This window comes from Camelus bactrianus, unplaced genomic scaffold, assembly GCF_048773025.1.
Source record: "Camelus bactrianus isolate YW-2024 breed Bactrian camel unplaced genomic scaffold, ASM4877302v1 HiC_scaffold_30, whole genome shotgun sequence".
NCBI lineage: Eukaryota > Metazoa > Chordata > Mammalia > Artiodactyla > Camelidae > Camelus > Camelus bactrianus.
This window is the reverse complement of record NW_027413945.1, coordinates 4,954,491-4,982,169: the sequence shown is the minus strand read 5'-3', so window position 1 is coordinate 4,982,169 and position 27,679 is coordinate 4,954,491.

Here is a 27,679-nt window from a genome sequence, read left to right as displayed (position 1 = left end):
CACCTAGCTTGTTGGGAACACAAAGTTTCTTTTCAGTTGCAAACTCCACTCCATACATATATATGGGGAGGTACTAGCTCCAACTCGGTTTTACAGTGAAAACTGCAGGAACTTCAAACCGGCACTAGGAAACAGACTGAGAAACCAGAGTAAAAGTTTCTCCTGCAACCCGTTCCCTTTGTGCTAGATGAACGAACGTCTCTCCACATGCTCAGTTCTGAGTGATAAGTGTGTGTGAAAGCCGTCCTTCACCTAGCTTGTTGGGAACACAAAGTTTCTTTTCAGTTGCAAACTCCACTCCATATATATATATGGGTAGGGACTAGCTCCAACTAGGTTTTACAGTGAAAACTGCAGGAACTTCAAACCGGCACTAGGAAACAGACTGAGAGACCAGAGTAAAAGTTTCTCCTGCAACCCGTTCCCTTTGTGCTAGATGAACGAACGTCTCTCCACATGCTCAGTTCTGAGAGATAAGTGTGTGTGAAAGCCGTCCTTCACCTAGCTTGTTGGGAACACAAAGTTTCTTTTCAGTTGCAAACTCCACTCCATATATATATATGGGGAGGTACTAGCTCCAACTCGGTTTTACAGTGAAAACTGCAGGAACTTCAAACAGGCTCTAGGAAACAGACTGAGAAACCAGAGTAAAAGTTTCTCCTGCAACCCGTTCCCTTTGTGCTAGATGAACGAACGTCTCTCCACATGCTCAGTTCTGAGAGATAAGTGTGTGTGAATGCCGTCCTTCACCTAGCTTGTTGGGAACACAAAGTTTCTTTTCAGTTGCAAACTCCACTCCATACATATATATGGGGAGGGACTAGCTCCAACACGGTTTTACAGTGAAAACTGCAGGAACTTCAAACCGGCACTAGGAAACAGACTGAGAAACCAGAGTGAAAGTTTCTCTTGCAACCAGTTCCCTTTGTGCTAGATGAACGAACGTCTCTCCACATGCTCAGTTCTGAGAGATAATTGTGTGTGAAAGCCATTCTTCACCTAGCTTGTTGGGAACACAAAGTTTCTTTTCAGTTGCAAACTCCACTCCATACATATATATGGGGAGGGACTAGCTCCAACTAGATTTTACAGTGAAAACTGCAGGAACTTCAAACCGGCACTAGGAAACAGACTGAGAAACCAGAGTAAATGTTTCCCCTGCAACCCGTTCCCTTTGTGCTAGATGAACGAACGTCTCTCCACATGCTCAGTTCTGAGAGATAAGTGTGTGTGAAAGCCGTACTTCACCTAGCTTGTTGGGAACACAAAGTTTCTTTTCAGTTGCAAACTCCAATCCATACATATATATGGGGAGGTACTAGCTCCAACTCGGTTTTACAGTGAAAATTGCAGGAACTTCAAACCGGCACTAGGAAACAGACTGAGAAACCAGAGTAAATGTTTCCCCTGCAAACCGTTCCCTTTGTGCTAGATGAACGAACGTCTCTCCAGATGCTCAGTTCTGAGAGATAAGTGTGTGTGAAAGCCGTCCTTCACCTAGCTTGTTGGGAACACAAAGTTTCTTTTCAGTTGCAAACTCCACTGCATACATATATATGGGGAGGTACTAGCTCCAACTCGGTTTTACAGTGAAAACTGCAGGAACTTCAAACCGGCACTAGGAAACAGACTGAGAAACCAGAGTAAAGGTTTCCCCTGCAACCCGTTCCCTTTGTGCTAGATGAACGAACGTCTCTCCACATGCTCAGTTCTGAGAGATAAGTGTGTGTGAATGCCGTACTTCACCTAGCTTGTTGGGAACACAAAGTTTCTTTTCAGTTGCAAACTCCAATCCATACATATATATGGGGAGGGACTAGCTCCAACTCGGTTTTACAGTGAAAACTGCAGGAACTTCAAACCGGCACTAGGAAACAGACTGAGAAACCAGAGTGAAAGTTTCTCTTGCAACCAGTTCCCTTTGTGCTAGATGAACGAACGTCTCTCCACATGCTCAGTTCTGAGAGATAATTGTGTGTGAAAGCCGTTCTTCACCTAGCTTGTTGGGAACACAAAGTTTCTTTTCAGTTGCAAACTCCATTCCATACATATATATGGGGAGGGACTAGCTCCAACTCGGTTTTACAGTGAAGACTGCAGGAACTTCAAACCGGCACTAGGAAACAGACTGAGAAACCAGAGTAAATGTTTCCCCTGCAACCCGTTCCCTTTGTGCTAGATGAACGAACCTCTCTCCACATGCTGAGTTCTGAGAGATAAGTGTGTGTGAAAGCCTTCCTTCACCTAGCTTGTTGGGAACACAAAGTTCTTTTCAGTTGCAAACTCCACTCCATACATATATATGTGGAGGTACTAGCTCCAACTCGGGTTTACAGTGAAAACTGCAGGAATATCAAACCGGCACTTGGAAACAGACTGAGAAACCAGAGTAAAACTTTCTCCTGCAACCGGTTCCCTTTGTGCTAGATGAACGAACGTCTCTCCACATGCTCAGTTCTGAGAGATAATTGTGTGTGAAAGCCGTCCTTCAACTAGCTTGTTGGGAACACAAAGTTTCTTTTCAGTTGCAAACTCCAATCCATACATATATATGGGGAGGGACTAGCTCCAACTCGGTTTTACAGTGAAAACTGCAGGAACTTCAAACCGGCACTAGGAAACAGACTGAGAAACCAGAGTGAAAGTTTCTCTTGCAACCAGTTCCCTTTGTGCTAGATGAACGAACGTCTCTCCACATGCTCAGTTCTGAGAGATAATTGTGTGTGAAAGCCGTTCTTCACCTAGCTTGTTGGGAACACAAAGTTTCTTTTCAGTTGCAAACTCCACTCCATACATATATATGGGGAGGGACTAGCTCCAACTCGGTTTTACAGTGAAAACTGCAGGATCTTCAAACCGGCACTAGGAAACAGACTGAGAAACCAGAGTAAATGTTTCCCCTGCAACCCGTTCCCTTTGTGCTAGATGAACGAACCTCTCTCCAGATGCTGAGTTCTGAGAGATAAGTGTGTGTGAAAGCCTTCCTTCACCTAGCTTGTTGGGAACACAAAGTTCTTTTCAGTTGCAAACTCCACTCCATACATATATATGTGGAGGTACTAGCTCCAACTCGGGTTTACAGTGAAAACTGCAGGAATATCAAACAGGCACTTGGAAACAGACTGAGAAACCAGAGTAAAACTTTCTCCTGCAACCGGTTCCCTTTGTGCTAGATGAACGAACGTCTCTCCACATGCTCAGTTCTTAGAGATATGTGTCTGTGAAAGCAGTACTTCATCTTGATTTTTTGGAACACAAAGTTTCTTTTCACTTGCAATCTCCAATCCATACATATATATGGGAGTTACTAGCTCCAACTCGGTTTTACAGTGAAAGCTGCAGGAACTTCAAACCGGCAGTAGGAAACAGACTGAGAAACCAGAGTAAAAGTTTCTCCTGCAACCCGTTCCCTTTGTGCTAGATGAACGAACGTCTCTCCAGATGCTCAGTTCTGAGAGATAAGTGTGTGTGAAAGCCGTCCTTCACCTAGCTTGTTGGGAACACAAAGTTTCTTTTCAGTTGCAAACTCCACTGCATACATATATATGGGGAGCTACTAGTTCCAACACGGTTTTACAGTGAAAACTGCAGGAACTTCAAACCGGCACTAGGAAACAGACTGAGAAACCAGAGTAAAGGTTTCCCATGCAACCCGTTCCCTTTGTGCTAGATGAACAAACGTCTCTCCACATGCTCAGTTCTGAGAGATAAGTGTGTGTGAAAGCCGTCCTTCACCTAGCTTGTTGGGAACACAAAGTTTCTTTTCAGTTGCAAACTCCAATCCATATATATATATGGGGAGGTACTAGCTCCAACTCGGTTTTACAGTGAAAACTGCAGGAACTTCAAACCGGCACTAGGAAACAGACTGAGAAACCAGAGTAAATGTTTCCCCTGCAACCCGTTCCCTTTGTGCTAGATGAACGAACCTCTCTCCACATGCTCAGTTCTGAGAGATAAGTGTGTGTGAAAGCCTTCCTTCACCTAGCTTGTTGGGAACACAAAGTTCTTTTCAGTTGCAAACTCCAATCCATACATATATATGGGGAGGTACTAGCTCCAACTCGGTTTTACAGTGAAAACTGCAGGAACTTCCAACCGGCACTAGGAAACAGACTGAGAAACCAGAGTAAAACTTTCTCCTGCAACCGGTTCCCTTTGTGCTAGATGAACGAACGTCTCTCCACATGCTCAGTTCTTAGAGTTATGTGTCTGTGAAAGCAGTACTTCATCTTGATTTTTTGGAACACAAAGTTTCTTTTCACTTGCAATCTCCAATCCATACATATATATGGGAGTTACTAGCTCCAACTCGGTTTTACAGTGAAAGCTGCAGGAACTTCAAACCGGCAGTAGGAAACAGACTGAGAAACCAGAGTAAAAGTTCCTCCTGCAAACCGTTCCCTTTGTGCTAGATGAACGAACGTCTCTCCACATGCTCAGTTCTGAGAGATAAGTGTGTGTGAAAGCCGTCCTTCACCTAGCTTGTTGGGAACACAAAGTTTCTTTTCAGTTGCAAACTCCACTCCATACATATATATGGGGAGGTACTAGCTCCAACTATGTTTTAGAGTGAAAACTGCAGGAACTTCAAACCGGCACTAGGAAACAGACTGAGAAACCAGAGTAAAAGTTTCTCCTGCAACCCGTTCCCTTTGTGCTAGATGAACGAACGTCTCTCCAGATGCTCAGTTCTGAGAGATAAGGGTGTGTGAAAGCCGTCCTTCACCTAGCTTGTTGGGAACACAAAGTTTCTTTTCAGTTGCAAACTCCACTGCATACATATATATGGGGAGGTACTAGTTCCAACACGGTTTTACAGTGAAAACTGCAGGAACTTCAAACCGGCACTAGGAAACAGACTGAGAAACCAGAGTAAAGGTTTCCCATGCAACCCGTTCCCTTTGTGCTAGATGAACAAACGTCTCTCCACATGCTCAGTTCTGAGAGATAAGTGTGTGTGAAAGCCGTCCTTCACCTAGCTTGTTGGGAACACAAAGTTTCTTTTCAGTTGCAAACTCCAATCCATATATATATATGGGGAGGTACTAGCTCCAACTCGGTTTTACAGTGAAAACTGCAGGAACTTCAAACCGGCACTAGGAAACAGACTGAGAAACCAGAGTAAAAGTTTCTCCTGCAACCCGTTCCCTTTGTGCTAGATGAACGAACGTCTCTCCACATGCTCAGTACTGAGAGATAAGTGTGTGTGAAAGCCGTCCTTCACCTAGCTTGTTGGGAACACAAAGTTTCTTTTCAGTTGCAAACTCCACTGCATACATATATATGGGGAGGGACTAGCTCCAACTCGGTTTTACAGTGAAAACTGCAGGAACTTCAAACCGGCACTAGGAAACAGACTGAGAAACCAGAGTAAAAGTTTCTCCTGCAACCCGTTCCCTTTGTGCTAGATGAACGAACGTCTCTCCACATGCTCAGTTCTGAGAGATAAGTGTGTGTGAAAGCCGTCCTTCACCTAGCTTGTTGGGAACACAAAGTTTCTTTTCAGTTGCAAAGTCCAATCCATACATATATATGGGTAGGGACTAGCTCCAAATCGGTTTTACAGTGAAAACTGCAGGAACTTCAAACCGGCACTAGGAAACAGACTGAGAAACCAGAGTAAAAGTTTCTCCTGCAACCCGTTCCCTTTGTGCTAGATGAACGAACGTCTCTCCACATGCTCAGTTCTGAGAGATAAGTGTGTGTGAAAGCCGTCCTACAACTAGCTTGTTGGGAACACAAAGTTTCTTTTCAGTTGCAAACTCCACTCCACATATATATATGGGTAGGGACTAGCTCCAACTCGGTTTTACAGTGAAAACTGCAGGAACTTCAAACCGGCACTAGGAAACAGACTGAGAAACCAGAGTAAATGTTTCCCCTGCAACCCGTTCCCTTTGTGCTAGATGAACGAACCTCTCTCCACATGCTCAGTTCTGAGAGATAAGTGTGTGTGAAAGCCTTCCTTCACCTAGCTTGTTGGGAACACAAAGTTCTTTTCAGTTGCAAACTCCACTCCATACATATATATGTGGAGGTACTAGCTCCAACTCGGGTTTACAGTGAAAACTGCAGGAACTTCAAACCGGCACTAGGAAACAGACTGAGAAACCAGAGTAAAAGTTTCTCCTGCAACCCGTTCCCTTTGTGCTAGATGAACGAACGTCTCTCCACATGCTCAGTTCTTAGAGTTATGTGTCTGTGAAAGCAGTACTTCATCTTGATTCTTTGGAACACAAAGTTTCTTTTCACTTGCAATCTCCAATCCATACATATATATGGGAGTTACTAGCTCCAACTCGGTTTTACAGTGAAACTGCAGGAACTTCAAACCGGCACTAGGAAACAGACTGAGAAACCAGAGTAAAGGTTTCACCTGCAACCCGTTCCCTTTGTGCTAGATGAACGAACGTCTCTCCACATGCTCAGTTCTGAGAAATAAGTGTGTGTGAATACCGTACTTCACCTAGCTTGTTGGGAACACAAAGTTTCTTTTCAGTTGCAAACTCCAATCCATACATATATATGGGGAGGTACTAGCTCCAACTCGGTTTTACAGTGAAAACTGCAGGAACTTCCAACCGGCACTAGGAAACAGACTGAGAAACCAGAGTAAAAGTTTCTCCGGCAACCCGTTCCCTTTGTGCTAGATGAACGAACGTCTCTCCACATGCTCAGTTCTGAGAGATAAGTGTGTGTGAAAGCCGTACTTCACCTAGCTTGTTGGGAACACAAAGTTTCTTTTCAGTTGCAAACTCCACTCCATACATATATATGGGGAGGACTAGCTCCAACTCGGTTTTACAGTGAAAACTGCAGGAACTTCAAACCGGCACTAGGAAACAGACTGAGAAACCAGAGTAAAAGTTTCTCCTGCAACCCGTTCCCTTTGTGCTAGATGAACGAACGTCTCTCCACATGCTCAGTTCTGAGAGATAAGTGTGTGTGAAAGCCGTCCTTCACCTAGCTTGTTGGGAACACAAAGTTTCTTTTCAGTTGCAAACTCCACTCCATACATATATATGGGGAGGGACTAGCTCCAACTCGGTTTTACAGTGAAAACTGCAGGAACTTCAAACCGGCACTAGGAAACAGACTGAGAAACCAGAGTAAAAGTTTCTCCTGCAACCCGATCCCTTTGTGCTAGATGAACGAACGTCTCTCCACATGCTCAGTTCTGAGAGATAAGTGTGTGTGAAAGCCGTCCTTCACCTAGCTTGTTGGGAACACAAAGTTTCTTTTCAGTTGCAAAGTCCACTCCATAAATATATATGAGTAGGGACTAGCTCCAACTCGGTTTTACAGTGAAAACTGCAGGAACTTCAAACCGGCACTAGGAAACAGACTGAGAAACCAGAGTATATGTTTCCCCTGCAACCCGTTCCCTTTGTGCTAGATGAACGAACGTCTCTCCACATGCTCAGTTCTGAGAGATAAGTGTGTGTGATAGCCGTCCTTCACCTAGCTTGTTGGGAACACAAAGTTTCTTTTCAGTTGCAAACTCCACTCCATACATATATATGGGTAGGGACTAGCTCCAACTCGGTTTTACAGTGAAAACTGCAGGAATTTCAAACCGGCACTAGGAAACAGACTGAGAAACCAGAGTAAAAGTTTCTCCTGCAACCCGTTCCCTTTGTGCTAGATGAACGAACTTCTCTCCACATGCTCAGTTCTGAGAGATAAATGTGTTTGAAAGCCGTCCTTCACCTAGCTTGTTGGGAACACAAAGTTTCTTTTCAGTTGCAAACTCCACTCCATACATATATATGGGGAGGTACTAGCTCCAACCCGGTTTTACAGTGAAAACTGCAGGAACTTCAAACCGGCACTAGGAAACAGACTGAGAAACCAGAGTAAAAGTTTCTCCTGCAACCCGTTCCCTTTGTGCTAGATGAACGAACGTCTCTCCACATGCTCAGTTCTTAGAGTTATGTGTCTGTGAAAGCAGTACTTCATCTTGATTTTTTGGAACACAAAGTTTCTTTTCACTTGCAATCTCCAATCCATACATATATATGGGAGTTACTAGCTCCAACTCGGTTTTACAGTGAAAGCTGCAGGAACTTCAAACCGGCAGTAGGAAACAGACTGAGAAACCAGAGTAAAAGTTCCTCCTGCAAAACGTTCCCTTTGTGCTAGATGAACGAACGTCTCTCCACATGCTCAGTTCTGAGAGATAAGTGTGTGTGAAAGCCGTCCTTCAACTAGCTTGTTGGGAACACAAAATTTCTTTTCAGTTGCAAACTCCACTCCATACATATATATGGGGAGGTACTAGCTCCAACTCCGTTTTACAGTGAAAACTGCAGGAACTTCAAACCGGCACTAGGAAACAGACTGAGAAACCAGAGTAAAACTTACTCCTGCAACCCGTTCCCTTTCTGCTAGATGAACGAACGTCTCTCCACCTGCTCAGTTCTGAGAGATAAGTGTGTGTGAAAGCCGTCCTTCACCTAGCTTTTTGGGAAAACAAAGCTTCTTTTCAGTTGCAAACTCCACTTCATACATATATATGGGGAGGTACTAGCTCCAACTCGGTTTTACAGTGAAAACTGCTGGAACTTCAAACCGGCAATAGGAAACAAACTGAGAAAGCAGAGTAAAAGTTTCTCCTGCAACCCGTTCACTTTGTGCTAGATGAACGAAAGTCTCTCCACATGCTCAGTTCTGAGAGATAAGTGTGTGTGAAACCCGTCCTTCACCTAGCTTGTTGGGAACACAAAGTTTCTTTTAGGTTGCAAACTCCACTCCATATATATATATGGGTAGGGACTAGTTCCAACTCGGTTTTACAGTGAAAACTGCAGGAAATTCAAACCGGCACTAGGAAACAGACTGAGAATCCAGAGTAAAAGTTTTTCCTGAAACCGTTCCCTTTGTGCTAGATGAACGAACGTCTCTCCAGATGCTCAGTTCTGAGAGATAAGTGAGTGTGAAAGCCGTCCTTCACCTAGCTTGTTGGGAACACAAAGTTTCTTTTCAGTTGCAAACTCCACTCCATACATATATATGGGGAGGTACTAGCTCCAACTCGGTTTTACAGTGAAAACTGCAGGAACTTCAAACCGGCACTAGGAAACAGACTGAGAAACCAGAGTATATGTTTCCCCTGCAACCCGTTCCCTTTGTGCTAGATGAACGAACGTCTCTCCACATGCTCAGTTCTGAGAGATAAGTGTGTGTGATAGCCGTCCTTCACCTAGCTTGTTGGGAACACAAAGTTTCTTTTCAGTTGCAAACTCCACTCCATACATATATATGGGTAGGGACTAGCTCCAACTCGGTTTTACAGTGAAAACTGCAGGAATTTCAAACCGGCACTAGGAAACAGACTGAGAAACCAGAGTAAAAGTTTCTCCTGCAACCCGTTCCCTTTGTGCTAGATGAACGAACTTCTCTCCACATGCTCAGTTCTGAGAGATAAATGTGTTTGAAAGCCGTCCTTCACCTAGCTTGTTGGGAACACAAAGTTTCTTTTCAGTTGCAAACTCCACTCCATACATATATATGGGGAGGTACTAGCTCCAACCCGGTTTTACAGTGAAAACTGCAGGAACTTCAAACCGGCACTAGGAAACAGACTGAGAAACCAGAGTAAAAGTTTCTCCTGCAACCCGTTCCCTTTGTGCTAGATGAACGAACGTCTCTCCACATGCTCAGTTCTTAGAGTTATGTGTCTGTGAAAGCAGTACTTCATCTTGATTTTTTGGAACACAAAGTTTCTTTTCACTTGCAATCTCCAATCCATACATATATATGGGAGTTACTAGCTCCAACTCGGTTTTACAGTGAAAGCTGCAGGAACTTCAAACCGGCAGTAGGAAACAGACTGAGAAACCAGAGTAAAAGTTCCTCCTGCAAAACGTTCCCTTTGTGCTAGATGAACGAACGTCTCTCCACATGCTCAGTTCTGAGAGATAAGTGTGTGTGAAAGCCGTCCTTCACCTAGCTTGTTGGGAACACAAAGTTTCTTTTCAGTTGCAAACTCCACTCCATACATATATATGGGGAGGTACTAGCTCCAACCCGGTTTTACAGTGAAAACTGCAGGAACATCAAACCGGCACTAGGAAACAGACTGAGAAACCAGAGTAAAAGTTTCTCCTGCAACCCGTTCCCTTTGTGCTAGATGAACGAACGTCTCTCCACATGCTCAGTTCTTAGAGTTATGTGTCTGTGAAAGCAGTACTTCATCTTGATTTTTTGGAACACAAAGTTTCTTTTCACTTGCAATCTCCAATCCATACATATATATGGGAGTTACTAGCTCCAACTCGGTTTTACAGTGAAAACTGCAGGAACATCAAACCGGCACTAGGAAACAGACTGAGAAACCAGAGTAACAGTTTCTCCTGCAAACCGATCCCTTTGTACTAGATGAACGAACGTCTCTCCACATGCTCAGTTCTGAGTGATAAGTGTGTGTGAAACCCGTCCTTCAACTAGCTTGTTGGGAACACAAAGTTTCTTTTCAGTTGCAAACTCTACTCCATAGATATATATGGGTATGGACTAGTTCCAACTCGGTTTTACAGTGAAAACTGCAGGAACTTCAAACCGGCACTAGGAAACAGACTGAGAAACCAGAGTAAAAGTTTTTCCTGAAACCGTTCCCTTTGTGCTAGATGAACGAACGTCTCTCCACGTGCTCAGTTCTGAGAGATAAGTGTGTGTGAAAGCCGTCCTTCACCTAGCTTGTTGGGAACACAAAGTTTCTTTACAGTTGCAAACTCCACTCCATACATATATATAGGGAAGTACTAGCTCCAACTCGGGTTTACATTGAAAACTGCAGGAACTTCAAACCGGCACTAGGAAACAGACTGAGAAACCAGAGTAAAAGTTTCTCCTGCAACCTGTTCCCTTTGTGCTAGATGAACGAACGTCTCGCCACATGCTCAGTTCTGAGAGATAAGTGTGTGTGAAAGCCGTCCTTCACCTAGCTTGTTGGGAACACAAAATTTCTTTTCAGTTGCAAACTCCACTCCATACATATATATGGGGAGGTACTAGCTCCAACTCCGTTTTACAGTGAAAACTGCAGGAACTTCAAACCGGCACTAGGAAACAGACTGAGAAACCAGAGTAAAACTTACTCCTGCAACCCGTTCCCTTTCTGCTAGATGAACGAACGTCTCTCCACCTGCTCAGTTCTGAGAGATAAGTGTGTGTGAAAGCCGTCCTTCACCTAGCTTGTTGGGAAAACAAAGCTTCTTTTCAGTTGCAAACTCCACTTCATACATATATATGGGGAGGTACTAGCTCCAACTCGGTTTTACAGTGAAAACTGCTGGAACTTCAAACCGGCAATAGGAAACAAACTGAGAAAGCAGAGTAAAAGTTTCTCCTGCAACCCGTTCACTTTGTGCTAGATGAACGAAAGTCTCTCCACATGCTCAGTTCTGAGAGATAAGTGTGTGTGAAACCCGTCCTTCACCTAGCTTGTTGGGAACACAAAGTTTCTTTTAGGTTGCAAACTCCACTCCATATATATATATGGGTAGGGACTAGTTCCAACTCGGTTTTACAGTGAAAACTGCAGGAAATTCAAACCGGCACTAGGAAACAGACTGAGAATCCAGAGTAAAAGTTTTTCCTGAAACCGTTCCCTTTGTGCTAGATGAACGAACGTCTCTCCACATGCTCAGTTCTGAGAGATAAGTGAGTGTGAAAGCCGTCCTTCACCTAGCTTGTTGGGAACACAAAGTTTCTTTTCAGTTGCAAACTCCACTCCATACATATATATGGGGAGGTACTAGCTCCAACTCGGTTTTACAGTGAAAACTGCAGGAACTTCAAACCGGCACTAGGAAACAGACTGAGAAACCAGAGTATATGTTTCCCCTGCAACCCGTTCCCTTTGTGCTAGATGAACGAACGTCTCTCCACATGCTCAGTTCTGAGAGATAAGTGTGTGTGAAAGCCGTCCTTCACCTAGCTTGTTGGGAACACAAAGATTCTTTTCAGTTGCAAACTCCACTCCATACATATATATGGGTAGGGACTAGCTCCAACTCGGTTTTACAGTGAAAACTGCAGGAATTTCAAACCGGCACTAGGAAACAGACTGAGAAACCAGAGTAAAAGTTTCTCCTGCAACCCGTTCCCTTTGTGCTAGATGAACGAACTTCTCTCCACATGCTCAGTTCTGAGAGATAAGTGTGTTTGAAAGCCGTCCTTCACCTAGCTTGTTGGGAACACAAAGTTTCTTTTCAGTTGCAAACTCCACTCCATACATATATATGGGGAGGTACTAGCTCCAACCCGGTTTTACAGTGAAAACTGCAGGAACTTCAAACCGGCACTAGGAAACAGACTGAGAAACCAGAGTAAAAGTTTCTCCTGCAACCCGTTCCCTTTGTGCTAGATGAACGAACGTCTCTCCACATGCTCAGTTCTTAGAGTTATGTGTCTGTGAAAGCAGTACTTCATCTTGATTTTTTGGAACACAAAGTTTCTTTTCACTTGCAATCTCCAATCCATACATATATATGGGAGTTACTAGCTCCAACTCGGTTTTACAGTGAAAGCTGCAGGAACTTCAAACCGGCAGTAGGAAACAGACTGAGAAACCAGAGTAAAAGTTCCTCCTGCAAAACGTTCCCTTTGTGCTAGATGAACGAACGTCTCTCCACATGCTCAGTTCTGAGAGATAAGTGTGTGTGAAAGCCGTCCTTCACCTAGCTTGTTGGGAACACAAAGTTTCTTTTCAGTTGCAAACTCCACTCCATACATATATATGGGGAGGTACTAGCTCCAACCCGGTTTTACAGTGAAAACTGCAGGAACTTCAAACCGGCACTAGGAAACAGACTGAGAAACCAGAGTAAAAGTTTCTCCTGCAACCCGTTCCCTTTGTGCTAGATGAACGAACGTCTCTCCACATGCTCAGTTCTTAGAGTTATGTGTCTGTGAAAGCAGTACTTCATCTTGATTTTTTGGAACACAAAGTTTCTTTTCACTTGCAATCTCCAATCCATACATATATATGGGAGTTACTAGCTCCAACTCGGTTTTACAGTGAAAGCTGCAGGAACTTCAAACCGGCAGTAGGAAACAGACTGAGAAACCAGAGTAAAAGTTCCTCCTGCAAAACGTTCCCTTTGTGCTAGATGAACGAACGTCTCTCCACATGCTCAGTTCTGAGAGATAAGTGTGTGTGAAAGCCGTCCTTCACCTAGCTTGTTGGGAACACAAAGTTTCTTTTCAGTTGCAAACTCCACTCCATAAATATATATGGGGAGGTACTAGCTCCAACTATGTTTTAGAGTGAAAAATGCAGGAACTTCAAACCGGCACTAGGAAACAGACTGAGAAACCAGAGTAAAAGTTTCTCCTGCAACCCGTTCCCTTTGTGCTAGATGAACGAACGTCTCTCCAGATGCTCAGTTCTGAGAGATAAGTGTGTGTGAAAGCCGTCCTTCACCTAGCTTGTTGGGAACACAAAGTTTCTTTTCAGTTGCAAACTCCACTGCATACATATATATGGGGAGGTACTAGTTCCAACACGGTTTTACAGTGAAAACTGCAGGAACTTCAAACCGGCACTAGGAAACAGACTGAGAAACCAGAGTAAAGGTTTCCCCTGCAACCCGTTCCCTTTGTGCTAGATGAACAAACGTCTCTCCACATGCTCAGTTCTGAGAGATAAGTGTGTGTGAATGCCGTACTTCACCTAGCTTGTTGGGAACACAAAGTTTCTTTTCAGTTGCAAACTCCAATCCATACATATATATGGGGAGGTACTAGCTCCAACTCGGTTTTACAGTGAAAACTGCAGGAACTTCAAACCGGCACTAGGAAACAGACTGAGAAACCAGAGTAAAAGTTTCTCCTGCAACCCGTTCCCTTTGTGCTAGATGAACGAACTTCTCTCCACATGCTCAGTTCTGAGAGATAAGTGTGTGTGAAAGCCGTCCTTCACCTAGCTTGTTGGGAACACAAAGTTTCTTTTCAGTTGCAAACTCCACTCCATACATATATATGGGGAGGTACTAGCTCCAACCCGGTTTTACAGTGAAAACTGCAGGAACTTCAAACCGGCACTAGGAAACAGACTGAGAAACCAGAGTAAAAGTTTCTCCTGCAACCCGTTCCCTTTGTGCTAGATGAACGAACGTCTCTCCACATGCTCAGTTCTTAGAGTTATGTGTCTGTGAAAGCAGTACTTCATCTTGATTTTTTGGAACACAAAGTTTCTTTTCACTTGCAATCTCCAATCCATACATATATATGGGAGTTACTAGCTCCAACTCGGTTTTACAGTGAAAGCTGCAGGAACTTCAAACCGGCAGTAGGAAACAGACTGAGAAACCAGAGTAAAAGTTCCTCCTGCAAAACGTTCCCTTTGTGCTAGATGAACGAACGTCTCTCCACATGCTCAGTTCTGAGAGATAAGTGTGTGTGAAAGCCGTCCTTCACCTAGCTTGTTGGGAACACAAAGTTTCTTTTCAGTTGCAAACTCCACTCCATACATATATATGGGTAGGGACTAGCTCCAACTCGGTTTTACAGTGAAAACTGCAGGAATTTCAAACCGGCACTAGGAAACAGACTGAGAAACCAGAGTAAAAGTTTCTCCTGCAACCCGTTCCCTTTGTGCTAGATGAACGAACGTCTCTCCACATGCTCAGTTCTTAGAGTTATGTGTCTGTGAAAGCAGTACTTCATCTTGATTTTTTGGAACACAAAGTTTCTTTTCACTTGCAATCTCCAATCCATACATATATATGGGAGTTACTAGCTCCAACTCGGTTTTACAGTGAAAGCTGCAGGAACTTCAAACCGGCAGTAGGAAACAGACTGAGAAACCAGAGTAAAAGTTCCTCCTGCAAAACGTTCCCTTTGTGCTAGATGAACGAACGTCTCTCCACATGCTCAGTTCTGAGAGATAAGTGTGTGTGAAAGCCGTCCTTCACCTAGCTTGTTGGGAACACAAAGTTTCTTTTCAGTTGCAAACTCCACTCCATACATATATATGGGGAGGTACTAGCTCCAACCCGGTTTTACAGTGAAAACTGCAGGAACTTCAAACCGGCACTAGGAAACAGACTGAGAAACCAGAGTAAAAGTTTCTCCTGCAACCCGTTCCCTTTGTGCTAGATGAACGAACGTCTCTCCACATGCTCAGTTCTTAGAGTTATGTGTCTGTGAAAGCAGTACTTCATCTTGATTTTTTGGAACACAAAGTTTCTTTTCACTTGCAATCTCCAATCCATACATATATATGGGAGTTACTAGCTCCAACTCGGTTTTACAGTGAAAGCTGCAGGAACTTCAAACCGGCAGTAGGAAACAGACTGAGAAACCAGAGTAAAAGTTCCTCCTGCAAAACGTTCCCTTTGTGCTAGATGAACGAACGTCTCTCCACATGCTCAGTTCTGAGAGATAAGTGTGTGTGAAAGCCGTCCTTCACCTAGCTTGTTGGGAACACAAAGTTTCTTTTCAGTTGCAAACTCCACTCCATACATATATATGGGGAGGTACTAGCTCCAACCCGGTTTTACAGTGAAAACTGCAGGAACTTCAAACCGGCACTAGGAAACAGACTGAGAAACCAGAGTAAAAGTTTCTCCTGCAACCCGTTCCCTTTGTGCTAGATGAACGAACGTCTCTCCACATGCTCAGTTCTTAGAGTTATGTGTCTGTGAAAGCAGTACTTCATCTTGATTTTTTGGAACACAAAGTTTCTTTTCACTTGCAATCTCCAATCCATACATATATATGGGAGTTACTAGCTCCAACTCGGTTTTACAGTGAAAGCTGCAGGAACTTCAAACCGGCAGTAGGAAACAGACTGAGAAACCAGAGTAAAAGTTCCTCCTGCAAAACGTTCCCTTTGTGCTAGATGAACGAACGTCTCTCCACATGCTCAGTTCTGAGAGATAAGTGTGTGTGAAAGCCGTCCTTCACCTAGCTTGTTGGGAACACAAAGTTTCTTTTCAGTTGCAAACTCCACTCCATAAATATATATGGGGAGGTACTAGCTCCAACTATGTTTTAGAGTGAAAACTGCAGGAACTTCAAACCGGCACTAGGAAACAGACTGAGAAACCAGAGTAAAAGTTTCTCCTGCAACCCGTTCCCTTTGTGCTAGATGAACGAACGTCTCTCCAGATGCTCAGTTCTGAGAGATAAGTGTGTGTGAAAGCCGTCCTTCACCTAGCTTGTTGGGAACACAAAGTTTCTTTTCAGTTGCAAACTCCACTGCATACATATATATGGGGAGGTACTAGTTCCAACACGGTTTTACAGTGAAAACTGCAGGAACTTCAAACCGGCACTAGGAAACAGACTGAGAAACCAGAGTAAAGGTTTCCCCTGCAACCCGTTCCCTTTGTGCTAGATGAACAAACGTCTCTCCACATGCTCAGTTCTGAGAGATAAGTGTGTGTGAATGCCGTACTTCACCTAGCTTGTTGGGAACACAAAGTTTCTTTTCAGTTGCAAACTCCAATCCATACATATATATGGGGAGGTACTAGCTCCAACTCGGTTTTACAGTGAAAACTGCAGGAACTTCAAACCGGCACTAGGAAACAGACTGAGAAACCAGAGTAAAAGTTTCTCCTGCAACCCGTTCCCTTTGTGCTAGATGAACGAACTTCTCTCCACATGCTCAGTTCTGAGAGATAAGTGTGTGTGAAAGCCGTCCTTCACCTAGCTTGTTGGGAACACAAAGTTTCTTTTCAGTTGCAAACTCCACTCCATACATATATATGGGGAGGTACTAGCTCCAACCCGGTTTTACAGTGAAAACTGCAGGAACTTCAAACCGGCACTAGGAAACAGACTGAGAAACCAGAGTAAAAGTTTCTCCTGCAACCCGTTCCCTTTGTGCTAGATGAACGAACGTCTCTCCACATGCTCAGTTCTTAGAGTTATGTGTCTGTGAAAGCAGTACTTCATCTTGATTTTTTGGAACACAAAGTTTCTTTTCACTTGCAATCTCCAATCCATACATATATATGGGAGTTACTAGCTCCAACTCGGTTTTACAGTGAAAGCTGCAGGAACTTCAAACCGGCAGTAGGAAACAGACTGAGAAACCAGAGTAAAAGTTCCTCCTGCAAAACGTTCCCTTTGTGCTAGATGAACGAACGTCTCTCCACATGCTCAGTTCTGAGAGATAAGTGTGTGTGAAAGCCGTCCTTCACCTAGCTTGTTGGGAACACAAAGTTTCTTTTCAGTTGCAAACTCCACTCCATACATATATATGGGGAGGTACTAGCTCCAACCCGGTTTTACAGTGAAAACTGCAGGAACTTCAAACCGGCACTAGGAAACAGACTGAGAAACCAGAGTAAAAGTTTCTCCTGCAACCCGTTCCCTTTGTGCTAGATGAACGAACGTCTCTCCACATGCTCAGTTCTTAGAGTTATGTGTCTGTGAAAGCAGTACTTCATCTTGATTTTTTGGAACACAAAGTTTCTTTTCACTTGCAATCTCCAATCCATACATATATATGGGAGTTACTAGCTCCAACTCGGTTTTACAGTGAAAGCTGCAGGAACTTCAAACCGGCAGTAGGAAACAGACTGAGAAACCAGAGTAAAAGTTCCTCCTGCAAAACGTTCCCTTTGTGCTAGATGAACGAACGTCTCTCCACATGCTCAGTTCTGAGAGATAAGTGTGTGTGAAAGCCGTCCTTCACCTAGCTTGTTGGGAACACAAAGTTTCTTTTCAGTTGCAAACTCCACTCCATAAATATATATGGGGAGGTACTAGCTCCAACTATGTTTTAGAGTGAAAACTGCAGGAACTTCAAACCGGCACTAGGAAACAGACTGAGAAACCAGAGTAAAAGTTTCACCTGCAACCCGTTCCCTTTGTGCTAGATGAACGAACGTCTCTCCACATGCTCAGTTCTGAGAGATAAGTGTGTGTGAAAGCCGTCCTTCACCTAGCTTGTTGGGAACACAAAGTTTCTTTTCAGTTGCAAACTCCACTGCATACATATATATGGGGAGGTACTAGTTCCAACACGGTTTTACAGTGAAAACTGCAGGAACTTCAAACCGGCACTAGGAAACAGACTGAGAAACCAGAGTAAAGGTTTCCCCTGCAACCCGTTCCCTTTGTGCTAGATGAACGAACGTCTCTCCACATGCTCAGTTCTGAGAGATAAGTGTGTGTGAAAGCCGTACTTCACCTAGCTTGTTGGGAACACAAAGTTTCTTTTCAGTTGCAAACTCCACTCCATACATATATATGGGGAGGACTAGCTCCAACTCGGTTTTACAGTGAAAACTGCAGGAACTTCAAACCGGCACTAGGAAACAGACTGAGAAACCAGAGTAAAAGTTTCTCCTGCAACCCGTTCCCTTTGTGCTAGATGAACGAACGTCTCTCCAGATGCTCAGTTCTGAGAGATAAGTGTGTGTGAAAGCCGTCCTTCACCTAGCTTGTTGGGAACACAAAGTTTCTTTTCAGTTGCAAACTCCACTCCATACATATATATGGGGAGGTACTAGCTCCAACCCGGTTTTACAGTGAAAACTGCAGGAACTTCAAACCGGCACTAGGAAACAGACTGAGAAACCAGAGTAAAAGTTTCTCCTGCAACCCGATCCCTTTGTGCTAGATGAACGAACGTCTCTCCACATGCTCAGTTCTGAGAGATAAGTGTGTGTGAAAGCCGTCCTTCACCTAGCTTGTTGGGAACACAAAGTTTCTTTTCAGTTGCAAAGTCCACTCCATACATATATATGAGTAGGGACTAGCTCCAACTCGGTTTTACAGTGAAAACTGCAGGAACTTCAAACCGGCACTAGGAAACAGACTGAGAAACCAGAGTAAAAGTTTCTCCTACAACCCGTTCCCTTTGTGCTAGATGAACGAACGTCTCTCCACATGCTCAGTTCTGAGAGATAAGTGTGTGTGAAAGCCGTCCTACACCTAGCTTGTTGGGAACACAAAGTTTCTTTTCAGTTGCAAACTCCACTCCACATATATATATGGGTAGGGACAAGCTCCAACTCGGTTTTACAGTGAAAACTGCAGGAACTTCAAACCGGCACTAGGAAACAGACTGAGAAACCAGAGTAAAAGTTTCTCCTGCAACCCGTTCCCTTTGTGCTAGATGAACGAACTTCTCTCCACATGCTCAGTTCTGAGAGATAAGTGTGTGTGAAAGCCGTCCTTCACCTAGCTTGTTGGGAACACAAAGTTTCTTTTCAGTTGCAAACTCCACTCCATACATATATATGGGGAGGTACTAGCTCCAACCCGGTTTTACAGTGAAAACTGCAGGAACTTCAAACCGGCACTAGGAAACAGACTGAGAAACCAGAGTAAAAGTTTCTCCTGCAACCCGTTCCCTTTGTGCTAGATGAACGAACGTCTCTCCACATGCTCAGTTCTTAGAGTTATGTGTCTGTGAAAGCAGTACTTCATCTTGATTTTTTGGAACACAAAGTTTCTTTTCACTTGCAATCTCCAATCCATACATATATATGGGAGTTACTAGCTCAAACTCGGTTTTACAGTGAAAGCTGCAGGAACTTCAAACCGGCAGTAGGAAACAGACTGAGAAACCAGAGTAAAAGTTCCTCCTGCAAAACGTTCCCTTTGTGCTAGATGAACGAACGTCTCTCCACATGCTCAGTTCTGAGAGATAAGTGTGTGTGAAAGCCGTCCTTCACCTAGCTTGTTGGGAACACAAAGTTTCTTTTCAGTTGCAAACTCCACTCCATAAATATATATGGGGAGGTACTAGCTCCAACTATGTTTTAGAGTGAAAACTGCAGGAACTTCAAACCGGCACTAGGAAACAGACTGAGAAACCAGAGTAAAAGTTTCTCCTGCAACCCGTTCCCTTTGTGCTAGATGAACGAACGTCTCTCCAGATGCTCAGTTCTGAGAGATAAGTGTGTGTGAAAGCCGTCCTTCACCTAGCTTGTTGGGAACACAAAGTTTCTTTTCAGTTGCAAACTCCACTGCATACATATATATGGGGAGGTACTAGCTCCAACTCGGGTTTACAGTGAAAACTGCAGGAATATCAAACCGGCACTTGGAAACAGACTGAGAAACCAGAGTAAAACTTTCTCCTGCAACCGGTTCCCTTTGTGCTAGATGAACGAACGTCTCTCCACATGCTCAGTTCTTAGAGTTATGTGTCTGTGAAAGCAGTACTTCATCTTGATTTTTTGGAACACAAAGTTTCTTTTCACTTGCAATCTCCAATCCATACATATATATGGGAGTTACTAGCTCCAACACGGTTTTACAGTGAAAACTGCAGGAACTTCAAACCGGCACTAGGAAACAGACTGAGAAACCAGAGTAAAGGTTTCCCATGCAACCCGTTCCCTTTGTGCTAGATGAACAAACGTCTCTCCACATGCTCAGTTCTGAGAGATAAGTGTGTGTGAAAGCCGTCCTTCACCTAGCTTGTTGGGAACACAAAGTTTCTTTTCAGTTGCAAACTCCAATCCATATATATATATGGGGAGGTACTAGCTCCAACTCGGTTTTACAGTGAAAACTGCAGGAACTTCAAACCGGCACTAGGAAACAGACTGAGAAACCAGAGTAAATGTTTCCCCTGCAACCCGTTCCCTTTGTGCTAGATGAACGAACCTCTCTCCACATGCTCAGTTCTGAGAGATAAGTGTGTGTGAAAGCCTTCCTTCACCTAGCTTGTTGGGAACACAAAGTTCTTTTCAGTTGCAAACTCCACTCCATACATATATATGTGGAGGTACTAGCTCCAACTCGGGTTTACAGTGAAAACTGCAGGAATATCAAACCGGCACTTGGAAACAGACTGAGAAACCAGAGTAAAACTTTCTCCTGCAACCGGTTCCCTTTGTGCTAGATGAACGAACGTCTCTCCACATGCTCAGTTCTTAGAGTTATGTGTCTGTGAAAGCAGTACTTCATCTTGATTTTTTGGAACACAAAGTTTCTTTTCACTTGCAATCTCCAATCCATACATATATATGGGAGTTACTAGCTCCAACTCGGTTTTACAGTGAAAGCTGCAGGAACTTCAAACCGGCAGTAGGAAACAGACTGAGAAACCAGAGTAAAAGTTCCTCCTGCAAACCGTTCCCTTTGTGCTAGATGAACGAACGTCTCTCCACATGCTCAGTTCTGAGAGATAAGTGTGTGTGAAAGCCGTCCTTCACCTAGCTTGTTGGGAACACAAAGTTTCTTTTCAGTTGCAAACTCCACTCCATACATATATATGGGGAGGTACTAGCTCCAACTATGTTTTAGAGTGAAAACTGCAGGAACTTCAAACCGGCACTAGGAAACAGACTGAGAAACCAGAGTAAAAGTTTCTCCTGCAACCCGTTCCCTTTGTGCTAGATGAACGAACGTCTCTCCAGATGCTCAGTTCTGAGAGATAAGGGTGTGTGAAAGCCGTCCTTCACCTAGCTTGTTGGGAACACAAAGTTTCTTTTCAGTTGCAAACTCCACTGCATACATATATATGGGGAGGTACTAGTTCCAACACGGTTTTACAGTGAAAACTGCAGGAACTTCAAACCGGCACTAGGAAACAGACTGAGAAACCAGAGTAAAGGTTTCCCATGCAACCCGTTCCCTTTGTGCTAGATGAACAAACGTCTCTCCACATGCTCAGTTCTGAGAGATAAGTGTGTGTGAAAGCCGTCCTTCACCTAGCTTGTTGGGAACACAAAGTTTCTTTTCAGTTGCAAACTCCAATCCATATATATATATGGGGAGGTACTAGCTCCAACTCGGTTTTACAGTGAAAACTGCAGGAACTTCAAACCGGCACTAGGAAACAGACTGAGAAACCAGAGTAAAAGTTTCTCCTGCAACCCGTTCCCTTTGTGCTAGATGAACGAACGTCTCTCCACATGCTCAGTACTGAGAGATAAGTGTGTGTGAAAGCCGTCCTTCACCTAGCTTGTTGGGAACACAAAGTTTCTTTTCAGTTGCAAACTCCACTCCATACATATATATGGGGAGGTACTAGCTCCAACTCGGTTTTACAGTGAAAACTGCAGGAACTTCAAACCGGCACTAGGAAACAGACTGAGAAACCAGAGTAAAAGTTTCTACTGCAACCCGTTCCCTTTGTGCTAGATGAACGAACGTCTCTCCACATGCTCAGTTCTGAGAGATAAGTGGGTGTGAAAGCCGTACTTCACCTAGCTTGTTGGGAACACAAAGTTTCTTTTCAGTTGCAAACTCCACTCCATACATATATATGGGGAGGACTAGCTCCAACTCGGTTTTACAGTGAAAACTGCAGGAACTTCAAACCGGCACTAGGAAACAGACTGAGAAACCAGAGTAAAAGTTTCTCCTGCAACCCGTTCCATTTGTGCTAGATGAACGAACGTCTCTCCACATGCTCAGTTCTGAGAGATACGTGTGTGTGAAAGCCGTCATTCATCTAGCTTGTTGGGAACACAAAGTTTCTTTTCAGTTGCAAACTCCACTCCATACATATATATGGGGAGGGACTAGCTCCAACTCGGTTTTACAGTGAAAACTGCAGGAACTTCAAACCGGCACTAGGAAACAGACTGAGAAACCAGAGTAAAAGTTTCTCCTGCAACCCGTTCCCTTTGTGCTAGATGAACGAACGTCTCTCCACATGCTCAGTTCTGAGAGATAAGTGTGTGTGAAAGCCGTCCTTCACCTAGCTTGTTGGGAACACAAAGTTTCTTTTCAGTTGCAAAGTCCAATCCATACATATATATGGGTAGGGACTAGCTCCAAATCGGTTTTACAGTGAAAACTGCAGGAACTTCAAACCGGCACTAGGAAACAGACTGAGAAACCAGAGTAAAAGTTTCTCCTGCAACCCGTTCCCTTTGTGCTAGATGAACGAACGTCTCTCCACATGCTCAGTTCTGAGAGATAAGTGTGTGTGAAAGCCGTCCTACACCTAGCTTGTTGGGAACACAAAGTTTCTTTTCAGTTGCAAACTCCACTCCACATATATATATGGGTAGGGACTAGCTCCAACTCGGTTTTACAGTGAAAACTGCAGGAACTTCAAACCGGCACTAGGAAACAGACTGAGAAACCAGAGTAAATGTTTCCCCTGCAACCCGTTCCCTTTGTGCTAGATGAACGAACCTCTCTCCACATGCTCAGTTCTGAGAGATAAGTGTGTGTGAAAGCCTTCCTTCACCTAGCTTGTTGGGAACACAAAGTTCTTTTCAGTTGCAAACTCCACTCCATACATATATATGTGGAGGTACTAGCTCCAACTCGGGTTTACAGTGAAAACTGCAGGAATATCAAACCGGCACTAGGAAACAGACTGAGAAACCAGAGTAAAACTTTCTCCTGCAACCGGTTCCCTTTGTGCTAGATGAACGAACGTCTCTCCACATGCTCAGTTCTTAGAGTTATGTGTCTGTGAAAGCAGTACTTCATCTTGATTCTTTGGAACACAAAGTTTCTTTTCACTTGCAATCTCCAATCCATACATATATATGGGAGTTACTAGCTCCAACTCGGTTTTACAGTGAAACTGCAGGAACTTCAAACCGGCACTAGGAAACAGACTGAGAAACCAGAGTAAAGGTTTCACCTGCAACCCGTTCCCTTTGTGCTAGATGAACGAACGTCTCTCCACATGCTCAGTTCTGAGAAATAAGTGTGTGTGAATACCGTACTTCACCTAGCTTGTTGGAAACACAAAGTTTCTTTTCAGTTGCAAACTCCAATCCATACATATATATGGGGAGGTACTAGCTCCAACTCGGTTTTACAGTGAAAACTGCAGGAACTTCCAACCGGCACTAGGAAACAGACTGAGAAACCAGAGTAAAAGTTTCTCCTGCAACCCGTTCCCTTTGTGCTAGATGAACGAACGTCTCTCCACATGCTCAGTTCTGAGAGATAAGTGTGTGTGAAAGCCGTACTTCACCTAGCTTGTTGGGAACACAAAGTTTCTTTTCAGTTGCAAACTCCACTCCATACATATATATGGGGAGGACTAGCTCCAACTCGGTTTTACAGTGAAAACTGCAGGAACTTCAAACCGGCACTAGGAAACAGACTGAGAAACCAGAGTAAAAGTTTCTCCTGCAACCCGTTCCCTTTGTGCTAGATGAACGAACGTCTCTCCACATGCTCAGTTCTGAGAGATAAGTGTGTGTGAAAGCCGTCCTTCACCTAGCTTGTTGGGAACACAAAGTTTCTTTTCAGTTGCAAACTCCACTCCATACATATATATGGGGAGGGACTAGCTCCAACTCGGTTTTACAGTGAAAACTGCAGGAACTTCAAACCGGCACTAGGAAACAGACTGAGAAACCAGAGTAAAAGTTTCTCCTGCAACCCGATCCCTTTGTGCTAGATGAACGAACGTCTCTCCACATGCTCATTTCTGAGAGATAAGTGTGTGTGAAAGCCGTCCTTCACCTAGCTTGTTGGGAACACAAAGTTTCTTTTCAGTTGCAAAGTCCACTCCATACATATATATGAGTAGGGACTAGCTCCAACTCGGTTTTACAGTGAAAACTGCAGGAACTTCAAACCGGCACTAGGAAACAGACTGAGAAACCAGAGTAAAAGTTTCTCCTACAACCCGTTCCCTTTGTGCTAGATGAACGAACGTCTCTCCACATGCTCAGTTCTGAGAGATAAGTGTGTGTGAAAGCCGTCCTACACCTAGCTTGTTGGGAACACAAAGTTTCTTTTCAGTTGCAAACTCCACTCCACATATATATATGGGTAGGGACTAGCTCCAACTCGGTTTTACAGTGAAAACTGCAGGAACTTCAAACCGGCACTAGGAAACAGACTGAGAAACCAGAGTAAATGTTTCCCCTGCAACCCGTTCCCTTTGTGCTAGATGAACGAACCTCTCTCCACATGCTCAGTTCTGAGAGATAAGTGTGTGTGAAAGCCTTCCTTCACCTAGCTTGTTGGGAACACAAAGTTCTTTTCAGTTGCAAACTCCACTCCATACATATATATGTGGAGGTACTAGCTCCAACTCGGGTTTACAGTGAAAACTGCAGGAATATCAAACCGGCACTAGGAAACAGACTGAGAAACCAGAGTAAAACTTTCTCCTGCAACCGGTTCCCTTTGTGCTAGATGAACGAACGTCTCTCCACATGCTCAGTTCTTAGAGTTATGTGTCTGTGAAAGCAGTACTTCATCTTGATTCTTTGGAACACAAAGTTTCTTTTCACTTGCAATCTCCAATCCATACATATATATGGGAGTTACTAGCTCCAACTCGGTTTTACAGTGAAACTGCAGGAACTTCAAACCGGCACTAGGAAACAGACTGAGAAACCAGAGTAAAGGTTTCACCTGCAACCCGTTCCCTTTGTGCTAGATGAACGAACGTCTCTCCACATGCTCAGTTCTGAGAGATAAGTGTGTGTGAAAGCCGTCCTTCACCTAGCTTGTTGGGAACACAAAGTTTCTTTTCAGTTGCAAAGTCCAATCCATACATATATATGGGTAGGGACTAGCTCCAAATCGGTTTTACAGTGAAAACTGCAGGAACTTCAAACCGGCACTAGGAAACAGACTGAGAAACCAGAGTAAAAGTTTCTCCTGCAACCCGTTCCCTTTGTGCTAGATGAACGAACGTCTCTCCACATGCTCAGTTCTGAGAGATAAGTGTGTGTGAAAGCCGTCCTACACCTAGCTTGTTGGGAACACAAAGTTTCTTTTCAGTTGCAAACTCCACTCCACATATATATATGGGTAGGGACTAGCTCCAACTCGGTTTTACAGTGAAAACTGCAGGAACTTCAAACCGGCACTAGGAAACAGACTGAGAAACCAGAGTAAATGTTTCCCCTGCAACCCGTTCCCTTTGTGCTAGATGAACGAACCTCTCTCCACATGCTCAGTTCTGAGAGATAAGTGTGTGTGAAAGCCTTCCTTCACCTAGCTTGTTGGGAACACAAAGTTCTTTTCAGTTGCAAACTCCACTCCATACATATATATGTGGAGGTACTAGCTCCAACTCGGGTTTACAGTGAAAACTGCAGGAATATCAAACCGGCACTAGGAAACAGACTGAGAAACCAGAGTAAAACTTTCTCCTGCAACCGGTTCCCTTTGTGCTAGATGAACGAACGTCTCTCCACATGCTCAGTTCTTAGAGTTATGTGTCTGTGAAAGCAGTACTTCATCTTGATTCTTTGGAACACAAAGTTTCTTTTCACTTGCAATCTCCAATCCATACATATATATGGGAGTTACTAGCTCCAACTCGGTTTTACAGTGAAACTGCAGGAACTTCAAACCGGCACTAGGAAACAGACTGAGAAACCAGAGTAAAGGTTTCACCTGCAACCCGTTCCCTTTGTGCTAGATGAACGAACGTCTCTCCACATGCTCAGTTCTGAGAAATAAGTGTGTGTGAATACCGTACTTCACCTAGCTTGTTGGGAACACAAAGTTTCTTTTCAGTTGCAAACTCCAATCCATACATATATATGGGGAGGTACTAGCTCCAACTCGGTTTTACAGTGAAAACTGCAGGAACTTCCAACCGGCACTAGGAAACAGACTGAGAAACCAGAGTAAAAGTTTCTCCTGCAACCCGTTCCCTTTGTGCTAGATGAACGAACGTCTCTCCACATGCTCAGTTCTGAGAGATAAGTGTGTGTGAAAGCCGTCCTTCACCTAGCTTGTTGGGAACACAAAGTTTCTTTTCAGTTGCAAACTCCACTCCATACATATATATGGGGAGGGACTAGCTCCAACTCGGTTTTACAGTGAAAACTGCAGGAACTTCAAACCGGCACTAGGAAACAGACTGAGAAACCAGAGTAAAAGTTTCTCCTGCAACCCGATCCCTTTGTGCTAGATGAACGAACGTCTCTCCACATGCTCAGTTCTGAGAGATAAGTGTGTGTGAAAGCCGTCCTTCACCTAGCTTGTTGGGAACACAAAGTTTCTTTTCAGTTGCAAAGTCCACTCCATACATATATATGAGTAGGGACTAGCTCCAACTCGGTTTTACAGTGAAAACTGCAGGAACTTCAAACCGGCACTAGGAAACAGACTGAGAAACCAGAGTAAAAGTTTCTCCTACAACCCGTTCCCTTTGTGCTAGATGAACGAACGTCTCTCCACATGCTCAGTTCTGAGAGATAAGTGTGTGTGAAAGCCGTCCTACACCTAGCTTGTTGGGAACACAAAGTTTCTTTTCAGTTGCAAACTCCACTCCACATATATATATGGGTAGGGACTAGCTCCAACTCGGTTTTACAGTGAAAACTGCAGGAACTTCAAACCGGCACTAGGAAACAGACTGAGAAACCAGAGTAAATGTTTCCCCTGCAACCCGTTCCCTTTGTGCTAGATGAACGAACCTCTCTCCACATGCTCAGTTCTGAGAGATAAGTGTGTGTGAAAGCCTTCCTTCACCTAGCTTGTTGGGAACACAAAGTTCTTTTCAGTTGCAAACTCCACTCCATACATATATATGTGGAGGTACTAGCTCCAACTCGGGTTTACAGTGAAAACTGCAGGAATATCAAACCGGCACTAGGAAACAGACTGAGAAACCAGAGTAAAACTTTCTCCTGCAACCGGTTCCCTTTGTGCTAGATGAACGAACGTCTCTCCACATGCTCAGTTCTTAGAGTTATGTGTCTGTGAAAGCAGTACTTCATCTTGATTCTTTGGAACACAAAGTTTCTTTTCACTTGCAATCTCCAATCCATACATATATATGGGAGTTACTAGCTCC